The following is a 15,142-nucleotide window of genomic DNA, read 5'->3' on the forward strand; positions in this document are numbered from 1 at the left end:
TCTGGCCAAATCATCTGACCACAAACAGTGATTGCTGCAAGAGAGAGTCATGCGACCTAAACAGTCCAACCAGAGTTTTCCCTGGGAACCGATATACACATGCTGGGAGAAAGTAGCACTTTATACCTGTTGGGAACGTGGCAGCCATGTTCCTGTTCATATGGAACAGGCCTGTCTATAGTAGGAGGAAATGGGACCAATAGGCAAAGACAGATAGATAGAAGTAAAAATGAGACATGAGAGAGGAAGTTTCTGGAGCCTGTTGCTGAGCTCAGTTCTCCTCTTAGTTACATGAGCCCAAATAAGTCTATTTTTGCTTAAGCTAGTGTGGGTTGGTTGTCTGACCCTTGCAAGCAAGACCATCCTGATAATTGAGGAGTTGTTCTAAGATGTATTATGTACGGGAAAAACCCTAGCTCTTGGGGCACTTCATAAATAATAGTTGTTCTAATGGTCACACCACACTACATGAAATTCCCACCAGTTTGCTTCTTTGGAGTGAACAGAAAAAAAAATGCTTTATTCGATTTGGCGTGTCAGATATTGTCACCAGTCCTTGAGCACATGCCCGTGACAGACATCAGTAACTCATTAGTGGAAACCATGAACTGATAAGGCTGTGGTGTTTTTCAGTTGTTGATTATTTCGTTTGGTTGTTTTGTTTGCCTGGGAATGGTCTCAGAGTCCTGCTAACAGGTGCTCCAGGCGGCGGCTGCTAATCATTTGGAAATGAAATAGGAGATGAAACCAAACATTTTGATTTTAGGCAATTTGTGACAAAATCCATGGCAATTCCTTTTTTAATCCTCCAACTCATGGAAGCATGCCAAGGAGGTGAGAAAATGTTGCTTTAAATTAATGCCAGAAAATAAAGGGCTCAGAATAACGGCACCGAAACCTCAATGGCTAATGAAGTTTGGCAGAAGGTTTTTGTGAGCATGTGTAGGGCACCTGGGTCAACAGGCAAGCGAATTCCCAAAGATGTAAGACGAGATTAGCTCAGCTCCACCATTGTGTCCGGGGCAAATCTCACTTCCTCGTGAGATTCTGGGGAGGCGGAGGGGGTCTTGGTGAATTTTCCAGCCAGAGGGAGGCTTTGTGGTGGAATAGAAAAAGAACCAAATAAAAGTCAACAAAACAGAACACTCCAGATTTTTCTGCCCAGCTTAGAGAAGTCCAAGATCTACCACTGACCACTGAGTATATTTGGCCACTGAGGGATCAAATTTGATACTAGAGAGTGTAGATGGATATTTTATTTCAGACACACCTTACATATTATTTTTTTAAATTTTTTAATGCTTATTTATTTTTGAGAGAGAGAGAGATAGAGTGCAAGCGGAGAAGGGTCAGAGAGAGAGGGAGATGCAGAATCCAAAGGAGGCTTCAGGTTCTGAGCTGTCAGCACAAAGCCTGACATGGGGCTCGAACTCACCAACCTTGAGATCGTGCCTGAGCTGAAGTCGGATGCTTAACGGACTGAGCCACCCAGGGGCCCCCACCTTACATTTTCTAATGTGTTTCATTGTAGTGAGATGCAGAATTTTGATTGGGTGCTTAGCAAGGGTTCATTTTTTACCATATTGGTTCCTGGAGAAGCACCTGTTTATGTAGCATAAAAGCACAGACAAAAAGCTCTTAATAACTGCTTTCAATTACTGATCACTTACTGTATGCTGAGGTTTTTATGCACAGGTTATTTTTTTTTTAAGTTTTTTAAAAAACTTATTTATTTTGAGAGAGGGAGAGAGAGAAAGAGAGAGAAAGAGAATGAGTGGGGGAGGGGAAGAGAGAAAGGGAGAGAGAGAGAGAGAAAGAGAGAATGAATCCCAAGCAGGCTCCATGCTGTCAGCACAGAGCCAGATGTGGGGCTCGAACTCACAAACCTTGAGATCATGACCTAAGCCAAAATCAAGAGTCGGATACTTAAACGACTGAGTCACCCAGGCGCCCTTATTTTTAATCCTTACAACAAACTTGACAAAACAGCATTTTAACCCCAATTTTACAGCTGGAGAACTTCGGAGATTTAGAGTGGTTACTCTTCGCCAGCATTGGAAGGCAAGTCTTTCTCATGTGATGTTCTTGCTATTTCTGCCGTCATGTGCCACGTGGCTTATATCGTTCTTTCAAAACAAATTACAAAAGTAAGGCAAAAAGTAGGGATGCACATAAAGTAAAAGAAAAACAAAAAACAACCCCCCCCCCCAAGACCTCCCCTCATTAACTAGGTCTTCTCATCCCTATTTCCCAGAGGTAACCTATAGCACTAGTTGGGTGTATGTCTTTCAGGATCTCAGATAATGCCACAAATAATACATGTGCATCATAGGAAAGTCAGAAAATGCAGATAAGCAGAAAGAAAGATAAGGTGCTGAAACTCAGAGATAACCGGGGAGAACCTGCTGATGTATTTCCCTCCTGCGCTGTGTGTGTGCTTGCGCGCATGCGCGTTTTCAGAAGCACCCCCTACCTGTCACGTGACCAGTCCCGTGGGAAACACAGATGAGACTCCTCCCGAGGGCCCACAGTCTGGTGGTAGCAGAAGAGTTGCGGCCTTTTCTTCGCCATTTCAGGGACTTCTGCCTTCGTTTTTCCTGTGGGGCATGACGATGGGACGGGAGGCCCCTAAGAGGGGTGGAGTGTGGACAGTGTGCTCACTTCCTGCGGGTGAGGTCACATGTGAAGTCCTCACAGCCATTCTATGATACTGTTCCCATTCTACATACGAGGGGACCAAGGCTCCAGGAGGTCGCACAGCTCTAAGTGGCAGGGCTCCAGTGCTGTTTTCCCTGCCACTCAGCCCTCACCTGCTACAGCCTTCCTGGGGTGGTCGGCCCCTATCCACAGAGAAGAGGGGTGAGTCCGTGACTGCAGGGCTGTGGGAGGGATGCGGGCCTGTGGAGGTTCAGAAGCAGCCTTTAGAACTGGGGAGAGCTGGATTTGAATCTCAGCTCTGCCTCTTCCGATCTGTGTATCCTTGGGCAGGTGAGTTCACCTCTCTGGGCCTCAGCACATCTGTTAAATGGGGACCATTACCCTGCTTGCCTCTTAGGGTCACTGTGACGGTTAAATGGGCTGGTGTCAGTGAAGTGAGCTTATAAACTGCTCAGCACAAAGCAAATTGCTCAATAATCAGTGTTGCTGATTGTTGTTACTAGGAGTGCTTCTGGGAAGCCTTTGATTCAAGGACAGTTACCTCTCTCTGATAGGATGAGGTGATACCCCCTCCCCGCCAGGGGCTGTGGCTCTACTTTTGTGTCTGATTGCCTTTGGGCACAGGCTGCTGGCGCCACTGTTCCAGGCACTTTGCAAGAAACAAAACCTGGTTCTGGCTTTGGGCTTCTGTTCCCCCGGACCTCTTCATCTGAAATCCTCTCTTTTCTCTGCTTTCCTGATACCAACCTGCCTAGCGCCTGACACGGGGGTTTGACACTCAGTAAATGATTGTTGAAGATTGAATAAATGATGGAAACATGAAAGGCCTGGCAGATAGAAAGAGGCAGCTGGGGGATGTGGAGAAACTCACTTCTCAGGGCTGGAGGACCATCTGTGTGTAATGAGGATAATAATGCCCACCTCGCTGGGTTATCGGGAGGGGTGAGTGGATGCCATATTCAAGGTGCAGGCACGGCATTCAGACAGTGGTAGCTGCAATTGTTACTTTCTCTGACCCTCCTTTTTCCTTCTCTGGGCACTTTCCATGCCGGAGATGCACTTTGCCACGTGGGGTTGAGTCGGACAAGGTTGAGTTGAGTCGGACAAGGGGTAGGCACCCTTTTCTGTTCTGATCACTCCCTGATGCTTAGGAGAGAATTAGAGCACTTCTACTTGGCAGCCAGCTGCTTCACCTTCACGGCCCTGTCCTGCTTCCTTTTAGCCTTGTCCCTAACCATTCCCGCCCACACACCCTGTGGCCTGTCCCCTCCACGCCTCTAAAGCACTCTGCTTCCCTTCCATGTTCTTTCTGTAGCTTAGAGTTCTGTTGGTTCCACAATGTGAAAATTAGTCAAAGGAAACCTCCTTAAAATGGAGTCAGACGGCCAGCAGGGGGAGCTCTCACACCCTACTACTTAGAATCAATTGCAGACCCAACAGAATGAGAGACAGTTACAAGTGATAGTACTTTACTATCCTATAGGAGGAAGAAAAATTCTCTCCTCCCTCAGCAACAGCCCAGCCAATGAGAGACAGTCACAGCTCAGCCAATGAGAAGCCAGTACACTTCAAACCCCCGGTTTACTCCAATGGACTTTTTGTTTACAACAGCCCTTCCAACTACCGCCCCCACCCCTCGCCTTCTCCTCTATAAAAGAGGTTCCTCTCCTTCCTTCCGGGCCCTTGTTTGTGGTTTTGCCGTAGCCTGATTGTCTGGGTTTGTGATTCTCTGCTTTTTTTTCCACATAAACCCATTTTTGCCGCTAAAATAACTGACAGTTTAATTTTTAAGGTTAATGAGAGCAAAAACTAAACAGTTGGGGTATTTGGCCAGAATTCACAAAAAGTGTCCAAGTTGATCAGTTTTGCTTAACAGAGCAAATTTGATCCAATGGAGTCTGGACAGAAAGTTGGCCAACAACCACAATGGACTGGAACCACAGATTTCCTCCGTGACACAGCAGGGGTCTGTGGAAGCAACAGTGTGACTAACCTGAGTTCTCTGGCCATTCATCCATTCTCAGAACAACCCTATGAGAGAGGACGTTCTCACTGGCTCCATTTCACAGATGGAAGAGCGGAGGCTCAAATAAACTACGATGTAGAAAACCGACCTGGAGAAATTTGGCTTGAAACAAAAGATGCGTCTATTCTCTTTGACATGTGGGAAGCACGTGAAAATGTTGGGTTTGCCCCATTGGGAACCGGGATGCTAAATTTGATTTTAGCTGTAAAGCTGAAGTGTCATGCAAGATTACTTTCCCTCAGGACCAACTGGAGGCAGAATTAGAGCATGAGGAGACTGCAGAAGGGATCTTCTTATCTGATAATGAAAAAGTATTTTCGGCTCTGACAATGTCTGTGGACTGTGTCACTAAGGATTTTTACCAAAAATGGGAAACGTCTTTTGAGTAGATGAAAGATCTGGCCATTTTTGCACTGAATTCTATAAGAGAACCAGAGCTGTCTGAACACAACGGTGAGGAAATGAGACAATGTCAATAGAAAATAATGATGATGGCAGCTACCACTCTAGTCACTGGAACCAGCACGTTAAATATGGTTCTGTTTCCCCCCAACTGGGAGGTAGGTATTTTTGTCTTCTTCATGTTTCAGATGAGGGAGCTGACCCTCAGAGAGGTGAAGTGATCTACCCGAGGTCACACAGCTAGTAAGTGGCAGAGCTAGGATTCAAACCAGGATTTGTGTGAATTTAAAGCCCACTCTCCTTCTGTATCCAGCCCTAGGCTAGATTCCTGGGATTCAAATGCGAAATCAGATTCCAAAGTGAAATAAACATTGCTAAGAGAGTCAGTCAAAATAGAGATAATGTAGCCTCTGTTAACTAAATAGCCAATTGTGTAGTAGATAGTTTAACTCTCTCAGCACCAGTCATAATTCTTTCAAAACAAATTAAGCAAACTTGTGGTTTTTGCCTTGATGAGCCTTCACTCCCCTCTTGGAAGGTCTGTCCATTCTGACTCCTGGCTTGCAATCCTGAAGACCCCAAATAAATGCTTTTGGTTGCTTCACAGACTCCTCCTGGTTGACAGAAAAAGGACTTGAGACCCCGTCCCTGCCCTCAAGGAGCTCCTGTCCTGCAGAATAAAGAGCTATAGCTCAGTGAAGAAGTTTCCCGTGGATCCGTGATGCATGCATAGAGAAAGCACATCTCCATCGCTTTCCAGTACGAAAGAAGGCTGGAAATGCACAGGTTGCGTGTAGAAATCCCTTTGTCTCAGTTCTGATTTTATTTTGTCAGCACCTGCCTGGGATCTGAGCTCCAGGGGAGCAGTTTGCCGTGTGCTCTGATGCTGCTGTAGGCGGCAGCCAGTCCTGGCTCCCACCCCCACTGCCCTCCTCAGTCCATCCTGAGGTTTAGCTTCAGGAAGAATAATGAGCAAGCCTCCTTCTACAGTTGCTGTCCAGTGGGAACGAGCAAGATGCCCTCCCAGGAGCTAGCATCATGAACACAGCAAACGTAGCCTACCTGGGCCTGATGCCCCACAGCAGTGGTGGGGTGCAGGGACCCCTCATGTTCTGCTTGGTGACACAGACCCTGGTCTCTGTCATTCATTTCCTCCCACTGGGCCAGGAGCTGGTACAGCCCAGGGCTGATCAGCAAGTTTTAACACCCTGGGAGTTAGCTCTGACAGCCTGAATTCTGGTTTAACTTTCACCCAGCTCATAATGACAAGACCTGCTATTTATTAATACATTTCAGATGCTCTCGATATACAACACCTGATGGATACTTTCTCTAAATAACCTGTATAGGGAGGGGCGCCTGGGTGGCTCAGTCGGTTAAGCGTCTGGCTTCGGCTCAGGTCATGATCTTGCAGTTCGTGGGTTGGAGGCCTGTGTTGGGCTCTGTGCTGACAGCTTGGAGCCTGGAGCCTGCTTCGGATTCTGTGTCTCCCTCTCTCTGCCCCTCCCCCACTCACACTCTGTCTCTGTCTCTGTCTCAAAAATAAATAATAAAACATTTTTAAAAATTAAAAAAAGAAAAGAAAAGAAATGCTCTAACTGTCCAGTAATGACATTCCCTCTGGCTTTGGTTATTCTCGGTCCATCTCTATGGCCTGGGTGCTCATCATTCCTCCAGAGGGCCTTGTTAGGCAAAGCATCTTTCAAATATCCCCAGGTCAGTGCTTTCTCTCTCTCTCCTTCCCCAAGGAAAACGCTTTGGTGGGAGAATTGCTGCCTCTTCAGCCTGCCTTGTGTTCCTTAGATCCCTCAGGCACAAGTCAGACTCCAGCCTGTAGGGCTTCCAGTCTTCAGAGGACACAAATCATGCTCTAATGTGTCCCTCCTAAGCTCCTCCCTCTGGGCTTCCGGTGAGGGAAACACAGCCCTTCTTGCCCTGTGGGGCTGGGGAGAGATCAGTGTCATTCCATCCATGCTGTCTAATGAAAGCCCCCTTCCAATTCCCTACTCTCCCGGAACGTGGTGAGAGGCTAAGGGTCACGAAATAGTTTGCCACCCCTGTTGGAGGTCTTGCACCTCTCTTTGGAACATGGGAACACTGGCACCTCCTGTTCCATTCTTGGCTTGCTTAGGGGACCCGGTCCAAATTGGAACAATGCATCACCCACCGGCAGAAGTTGTCAGAACCCCATCAGGACTTAACACATCAGAGCGGAAAGGCCAGCTTCCCTCTGCCTGTATCAGCATCCGTGTGCCTGGGGACTTTCTCTGAAGATGAGGAAGGCAAGTCTGCCCACTGCCAAGGCAGACCTGAAGCTCTAGGCAACGAACAGCCCTCAGCAAATGACTGATGGGAGTCGGTTTTAAAAATTTCCAGATCCCTCACTAAGCTAATTCTGAGACCTGTGTTCTGCATGGATCCCGGAGTTCCCCATGGGATGAGTTCTGGTGCTCACAGTGCTCTCTGGCTTGATCATGAATACTTCCTTGGCTTTCTCTCCCTACTTCCTCCTCCCGCTTCCCCTCCATCATCTCCCGAAGAAACTGCTTGCACTCCAGTCCTTATAATCCTTATCTCAAAGTCCCTTTCTGGTGGAACCCAAGCCAAGACAAAGTCCTGTTATGCATATGATACCTCCAGTACCGCTTCGCACAACCCTGAGCCTCTCCAAGCCTTGCAAGATAGATGTCTTCTTTTCTCTATCAAGGAGGCAGAAGACCCTAGGAGTGAAGTGGTTTAACCATCAAACATGGCAGGACTGGTATTCAGTCTCAAATCCATATTTCTCCAAAAGCTGCTCTTTCTGCCATACCACTCTGCTCCCTAGCAGCTGACTGCCATTCCCTCTATCCAGTAAACCACAGTCCTTTAAGTGGCCACCCCTAGCCTCAAAGTACGTTCAGTCTAGCACACTCTTAATGTTCACAACCTTGGTTCTGAACCATTTGCCCGAATGCCACTCTTCAGTCCCCACTCATCCTGCTCCTAATCTTCCCAACTTTTCACCTTAACTTGCTGTGTTGGGTACTGTCTTCATGGCCCTTATCTGTGGTCCACCATCAAGTCCCATTGCATAGACTCATATTGAGCAATACTCTTCCCAGTTGGACTGAGCCCCAAGACTCCCGGCCATGGCACTGTCCGTTACAGATGCTGTTCTGGTTGGTTCATATCATGGCTGTCCCGGTAAGTTGTCTTTCCTCTGTGTCCTAACAGTCCATAGCCCTATCTGAAGCAAAATGAATTGTCATCCATTGCTCAGAATTAGAAAGCACATCCAGAAAGTCATGCGTGCACACTAGCTGAGCAAACCTGAGTGCTTATCAAGAGAAGTTGGGTATCACTGCTGGGAATCGCCTAAGTGGGAAGATTTTAATTGTTCCCAGGCTCATCGCATCCACCTAATTTCCTCTAACGAGCACACACAAAGCAACGAGGAGAGGTGCGGGATTGGATGGCAATTCGATGCCTCATAATGCCAGATGAATTGCAGCGCCTGCTCCACGGTATTGCATTTGCCGATGTCTGGGAGACAGTCTCCATGGATGCTAATTCAATTATGCTGAAACATAGAAGGAAATTGTCAGCTAAATTGCCACCACGCTGCCAAGCTGCACCTAGCCCACGTCTCCAGTGCTGTTTCCTGCTGATTCAGCAGCAGACGGCCCTTCAAGTCTGAGAATGACCAGGGGCTGTGTCCTACCAGCTATGGCTACTTGGTTCTTCAGGCAAACATCCCAGCTTAGACCTCCAAATAGAGGGGAAAAAAATGTGGTGTTTTTGTTCATCTTTCCCTTGCTTCCTGTCTCTCTCGAAACACCTCCTGTTATTTATTCATCCATCCTCTTAGCAACTACAAAAATGTGTGACGATCTTGATCGAGTACCAGCTATGTGATCGGCACTACCCCAAGCACTGAGAGCATAGCAGGTAACAAAATGGCCAAAATTTCGTGTCTTCAGGAGTTTATAATTGCGTCTCACCTTCTAAAGAGGTAGGCTGATTTTCACTCTCGAGGCCTTCTTTGCTCTCTGGGATCTAGGTAATGGGTGAATGCAAGAACTCAAAAGAGACAGAAGGGCCAAGTTAGTTATAGGAGAAAAGACTACATCAAAAGAGAAAGATGGTGAACACCAACCCCTGGCTTGGTTAGGTATGGAGAGTTTAAAAAGTTGACCAAATAGAGGAGAGGACTTTGGTGGGAACAGTAGTGGGGAGAAGAAAGTAAATTTCAAGTTTTGCTTTGTTTTCTGGAGAGAATCCTTATGGGCTCCGTGGTATTTTTTAATACCAGTTTCAGCAATTCAGTAAATGCAGTTTTCAAGTTGTGGGTTTTTTTTTTAATAAAAAGAAACAATCAGTCAACAAATACTTATTGTCTACTATGTTCCAGGTATGACAGACGCAGGCTTTGTTTATCAGGCTTACAGTTTGGAGGGGCAGACAGATGAACGTGGGATAGGTACACCAGAGGGGGGTGACGCTCTATTTGGAAAGACAGAGAAGGTTTCCTTGAGCACATGAGATTTGTGTCCAGCCCTGAAGGATTAGGAGTTTGTCAGGCAGAGAAGAGGGTGGGGTGTATGGATGGTTCCAGAGCCAGGTGACCTGCTTCTGCAGAGACTTTCCAGAATGGAAGAATACCATTCACTTTTTTTTTTTTTCAACGTTTTTTTTTTTTTATTTATTTTTGGGACAGAGAGAGACAGAGCATGAATGGGGGAGGGGCAGAGAGAGAAGGAGACACAGAATCGGAAACAGGCTCCAGGCTCCGAGCCATCAGCCCAGAGCCTGACGCGGGGCTCGAACTCACGGACCGCGAGATCGTGACCTGGCTGAAGTCGGACGCTTAACCGACTGCGCCACCCAGGCGCCCCCCATTCACTTGACCATAGCTGCCCCATCAAAAGAAATAATGCTTCTCCATCAGATTCTTCCCAACACCTAGTTGGGAAAGCAAAGAAAATCACATTTTCTCAGGTGAATGTCTACAGTGGGGACATGAATCTGTCTCACTCCCCCATGAGCCGCAGCTCCCTTCACGAGCTGCCCCCATTGTCAAGGAGCTAAAGCTGATGAGGCTGGGCCAGTGGAATGACTTTGCTCCTCAGACTGGCTGTCTGGCTGTCAGAATGGGGTTTTCTTTGCATGGGGTTCTATGCTATGGTGGCTTCAGGGCTGAAGCAGGACAGCCAGGCTTTATATGGGCTACATTTATATATAGGCACCTGCAATGTACCCAATTCTGTGCTGAATATTAGGAAACAAAAGCTTAGAGCCCATATGGTTCGGTTCTTGCTGACAACAGGTAAAAAGGGTTTCACGAGGGAGAGTATGGTCCTGTAAAAAGGCATTCGCGATATCTTCCTGTCCTAGAAGCTATGACAGTATTATAGCCAGCTCCCAGAGTCCCCTGGGGAGGTCAGACAGACTTCAGTTGGGGCATCGGCTGCATCAAGTAATCGCGGTGTGACCTGAGGCAAGTTCCTTCTCCTGCATCTACATTTTCTCCTGTGTAAAAATGAGGATTCTGACACCCACCTCGATGGACTACACTGAGGATTTCAGATAACCTAGTGTCACCATCCTGATGAACAAGTGGGATGTGATAGAGTTGCAAAAAAAGAAGCCTTCTTTTTTTCCACACTGATGCCTGGCAGTCATTCTCACCCTCAGGATAGTTCCGTCTCAGTAATTAAAATGCCCATTCTTAAGTAATGGTTTAAAATCTGGGTCGAAGCTTTCCCCCAAACCAACCAACTGTAAAAGAGACCCTTCTGAAGTTGGAAAAAATTGGAACACTGACTGAATTAGTCGGTGAAATTGGGGGATTCTTGTTAATGGTGTCATGGTAAATTGGGTACGTGGAAATTCGTGTTGAATTCCTAAAGATGAAATAGTGTGATGTCTGAGATTTGCTTTTCAACAACTGGGGGCTTTGGGGGAACGGATTGGGGCATAAGTGAAACAAGAATGACTGCTTTTATGTTATTATTTTATGTTATTATTTCTTTTACTTTCGGAAATGGTCAAAAACTTCCATGATAAAATGTTTTTAAAATGTTAAAGCATCTCCACTCAGCAACCACATATGGTTGGTAGGTTGCATAGCACATAGGACATGGGTATTGTTCATATTGTAGACACTAGAGATCTGTGTGTTTATTATAACAGACTTTTGGCCAATGGCATGGTGTGTAGCTGTAATGAATTCAGCGTGTGTGGAAGCAGACTTCTATGATGACCCCTAATTATCTCCCTCCTGATATTTATACCCTATGTGATCTCCTACCCTTGGGGTTGGACCTAGTGACTTGCTTCTAACTAATACAATACATTCAAAGTCATGGGATGTCACTTCTGAGATTAGATTATAAAAGACTGACTTCCATTTGGCTGACACTCTCCTCTTTGCTTTTTTTTTTCTTGCTTATTCTGATGATACAAGCTTCCATGTTGAGTTATTTCACGGAGAGTCCCAAGGAATGAAGAGTGTGGCCTCTGGCCAACAGCCTCCAACAACCATGTGAGTGAGCTTGAAAGTGGATCCTTCTATAGTCTAGTCTTCAGATGAGATCACAGCCCAACTGATACCTTGACTGCAACCTGGTAAGAGATCCTAAGCCAGAGGACCCAGCTCATGTGCCTAGACTCCTGACCCATAGAGACCAGGCAATCATAAATGTTGTTTTAAACCACAAAGTTTTGGGAAAATTTGTTATACACTAACAGGTAACTGTTAGAGTATTATTAGAGCAAATTTCAGACAGATGGAGGTAAAGCTTCTTTCAGGTGGCATCTTTTTGCTAGTTCAAAGGCATAGTATTTGTGGGGGTTGGTAGTGGCTCTGTGTCTCCTCTTACTCAGCTCAGGCATTGGGGAAGGAGGTTGGCTTCCCTATGTCTCTTCCTCCTTCCTGCTTGCTGTCCAATGGCCTGAGGGAGCAGAGGGGCAATTGACGAGGGCAGGAATGAACTTCTGTGGCTAGTACTGTCACGATTTGGTGTTGGCACAAACTGCTTGGCAGGCATTTAAAGTTCTCTGTGTTCAGGAGGTGTTCAAAAGTCTCTTCTTTGAGGGGCATTGTGGATTCTTTGGGTCCCCCTCTACTGCCTTCCACGTGGCACAGTACCCTGACATGGTGGGGATTCTTCAGTTTCCCCCTGTCCTTCCCAGCTCCCATGCCAAGTGGTAGACATCAGTGCCTCCCTCTGCTTCTTTTGGGCAGAGGGAGCTCCTTTTAACATGCCTTCATCTCAGCAGATGCCTTTATCTACTCGACTCATGGGAAACACATACATCTTTGGCACCTGCTTCCACTGCTACCCCTTCCCCTCATCCTGTAATCCTGCTAGGCTCTAGCCACAGTCTGCTAATCTGTACATTCTTCAGGTCTGAGTCAGGCTGGTCCCTCCAGACTCCAGGAAACACATAGCAGACTCAAGCTACCTACTGAAAGTTCCTCTTACAAGACAAGGGTAACTGCCTCTCTCCTTGTCAAGTGGGGCAGAGAATCACCTCACACTGGACTTCTCCCTCCAAAAATCCTCTCCCCAGTTTTCAACTCAACCTTTTCATATCCTGGAGGTGGGTGTTGGATCAAGGGTTACAAAATGAGTTTCACCTGGGGAATCTTTGCAAGGCCAGCATCTTGCTCTGAAATGTCAGGTGTTTGAACATCTCATCTTACTCTTGGGCTTTGGCTGAATTCAAGACCCAAAGCGTCCCAGTTTAACATCCTCTCCTACACATAAAACAGGCCTCGAGTTGCTATTCAGTAATGGTGCTTGTTATTTATATTTTGTTGTGGGACTGCTCTGATGGACCCAATCAGTGTTCTTCCTGTAGCTACTCTCTGCCACGTGACTTTGTCATCCCTTCTATCAGCTAAGCTTGTTTTTGCTTTGACCAATAGAACACAGCAGAAGTGACGCCATGGCTTTCCCATGCCTGGGCTCAAGAGACCCTGCACCATAATGTTGGCCTTTCTCTTAGGACCCTCCTGCTGCTCCATGCACAAACCCGTGGGTAGGATGAGAGGTCGTGTGGAGAAATACTGAGTCAGCCCAGTTGCCCCAGGCAAGCGAGGCAGCCCAACCAAGAACAGCAAAATGCCACCCACCTGACCACGGGGACATGTATGAACTCAGCCATACTCAGCTCAGATGACTGGAAGTGCCCAGCTGACCCACTGACATGTGATTAAAAATTGTCATGAGGGGCGCCTGGGTGGCTCAGTCGGTTAAGCGTCTGACTTCAGCTCAGGTCACCATCTCACATTCCGTGAGTTCGAGCCCCACATCGGGCTCTGGGCTGATGGCTCAGAGCCTGGAGCCTGCTTCCGATTCTGTGTCTCCCTCTCTCTCTGCCCTTCCCCCGTTCATGCTCTGTCTCTCTCTGTCTCAAAAATAAACGTTAAAAAAAAATTTTTTTTTTAAATTGTCATGATATGCCACTGAGGTTTCATGGCTGTGTGTTATGTGGCATTATGGTGGTGGCATTATAGCTGATACAATTGTACTGGGTTAGCTAATGAGGGTGTCGTGTTGGAGAAGGATCCCCTCAAGTACTAGGTGACAAAGCTGACTGCCAGCTGGCCTTGTCATCCTCTCTCCCAGAGGAAGAGTGTTTTCTTTCCCTAGACATACGCAGCTCCGGCCCGGATAGATTCCTCCTGGGCTTGTCAAAACTTTCCAGAACACGGTACTGCAAACAGGCCTTCCTTTGGCAGCTTGTTAGGATAATTGAAATGTGGGTGGAAGCTCATTAAGCTTCCCCTTCGTCAACATTCTTCCTTCCAGGCCCGGGGAAGCTGCGAGTTCTGTCACATCCCATTAGCACCGTGTCTGGGTGGTTTCCACACCTTTCCAGGCAAATCAAACACACGGGGTCCACATTCAAGGGAAAATACATTTATTCCCACAGAGAGGGGTATGTTTATGGAGAGTTAAAAATACATCTGGCTTGGATGGATCATGAGAAAGAGAGTGAAAATACCTAAAAAATGCTTGGGAGGTACAAGGGTGCAGGTTGCTCTCGTACATATTAAAAACCTAACGTCTGACGTCTTTTCTGGACATCCCTAAGTCCCCTTCTAGCCTCGTCTCCTGTTGGGCCCCTACAAAACCCTATTTTATTAAAAAGGATTTCAGAGGCAAAGATATGTGTGTTTACATCCTGACTGGGCCATGGTAGTAATAGTAACGATGATGTTAACTTTAATTGAGCAAGTTTTATTTGCCAGGCTCTGTGCTAAAAGTTTTATACAAATAATTTCATTTAATCCAGGACAGGAAGCTCCCTGAGGTCAGAGACGATGCCCAGTTTGTTCTCCTGAGTATATATCAAGCATGTAACATGATTCTTGATATTAGATGTTCAATAATGTTGAGCAAACGAATGAATGAATGACAGTGCTGTGGGGTAGAGGTAATTACTCCCATCTCTAAAAGATAAAGAGGCTGAAGGATCCATAACTGACCCAAGCTCTCATATCTAGTAAGTGGTGGAGGGATCTTAGGCAGGAAGGCTCCTTTCTTCTTTGTTTTGAATGTTTATTCATTTTTAAGAGAGAAAGCATGAGCGGGGGAGGGGCAGAGAGAGAGGGAGACAGAAGTTCCCAAGCAGGCTCTGAGCTGACGGCAGCGAGCCCAATGCAGGGCTCGAACTCACGAACCCTAAGATCATGACCTGAGCATAAGCTGGATGCCCAACTGACTGAGCCACCCAGGCACCCCTAAAGTTTCCTTCCTTCCTTCCTTCCTTCCTCCCTCCCTCCTTTCCTTCCTTCCTTCTTCCTTCCTTCCTTTGTCTTTCTTTCTTTCTTTCTTTCTCTTTCTTTCTTTTCTTCCTTCCTTCCTTCCTTCCTTCATCTTTCTTTCTTTTTCTCTTTCTTTCTTTCTTTCTTTCTTTTCTTCCTTCCTTCCTTCCTCCCTCCCTCTTTCTTTCTTTCTTCCTTCCTTCCTTCCTCTTTCTTTCTTTCTTTCTTTCTTTCTCTTCTTCCTTCCTCCCTCCCTCCCTCCCTCCTTCTCTTTCTTTCTTTCTTTCTTTTCTTCC

General features: G+C 46.6%; 1 long non-coding RNA gene across 1 annotated transcript in view; it reads left to right on the top strand.

Moving 5' to 3' along the window:
* LOC125914116 (uncharacterized) overlaps positions 1-11,884 on the top strand; it is a 98,644-nt gene extending 86,760 nt beyond the window's left edge. The window contains exon 3 of the long non-coding RNA XR_007455200.1: positions 11,535-11,884. This is a non-coding gene — a long non-coding RNA (uncharacterized LOC125914116). The remainder of the gene's footprint in view (positions 1-11,534) is intronic.
* Positions 11,885-15,142: the final 3,258 nt, after the last annotated feature.

Source organism: Panthera uncia (assembly GCF_023721935.1).
Source record: "Panthera uncia isolate 11264 chromosome D3 unlocalized genomic scaffold, Puncia_PCG_1.0 HiC_scaffold_8, whole genome shotgun sequence".
Classification (NCBI taxonomy): domain Eukaryota; kingdom Metazoa; phylum Chordata; class Mammalia; order Carnivora; family Felidae; genus Panthera; species Panthera uncia.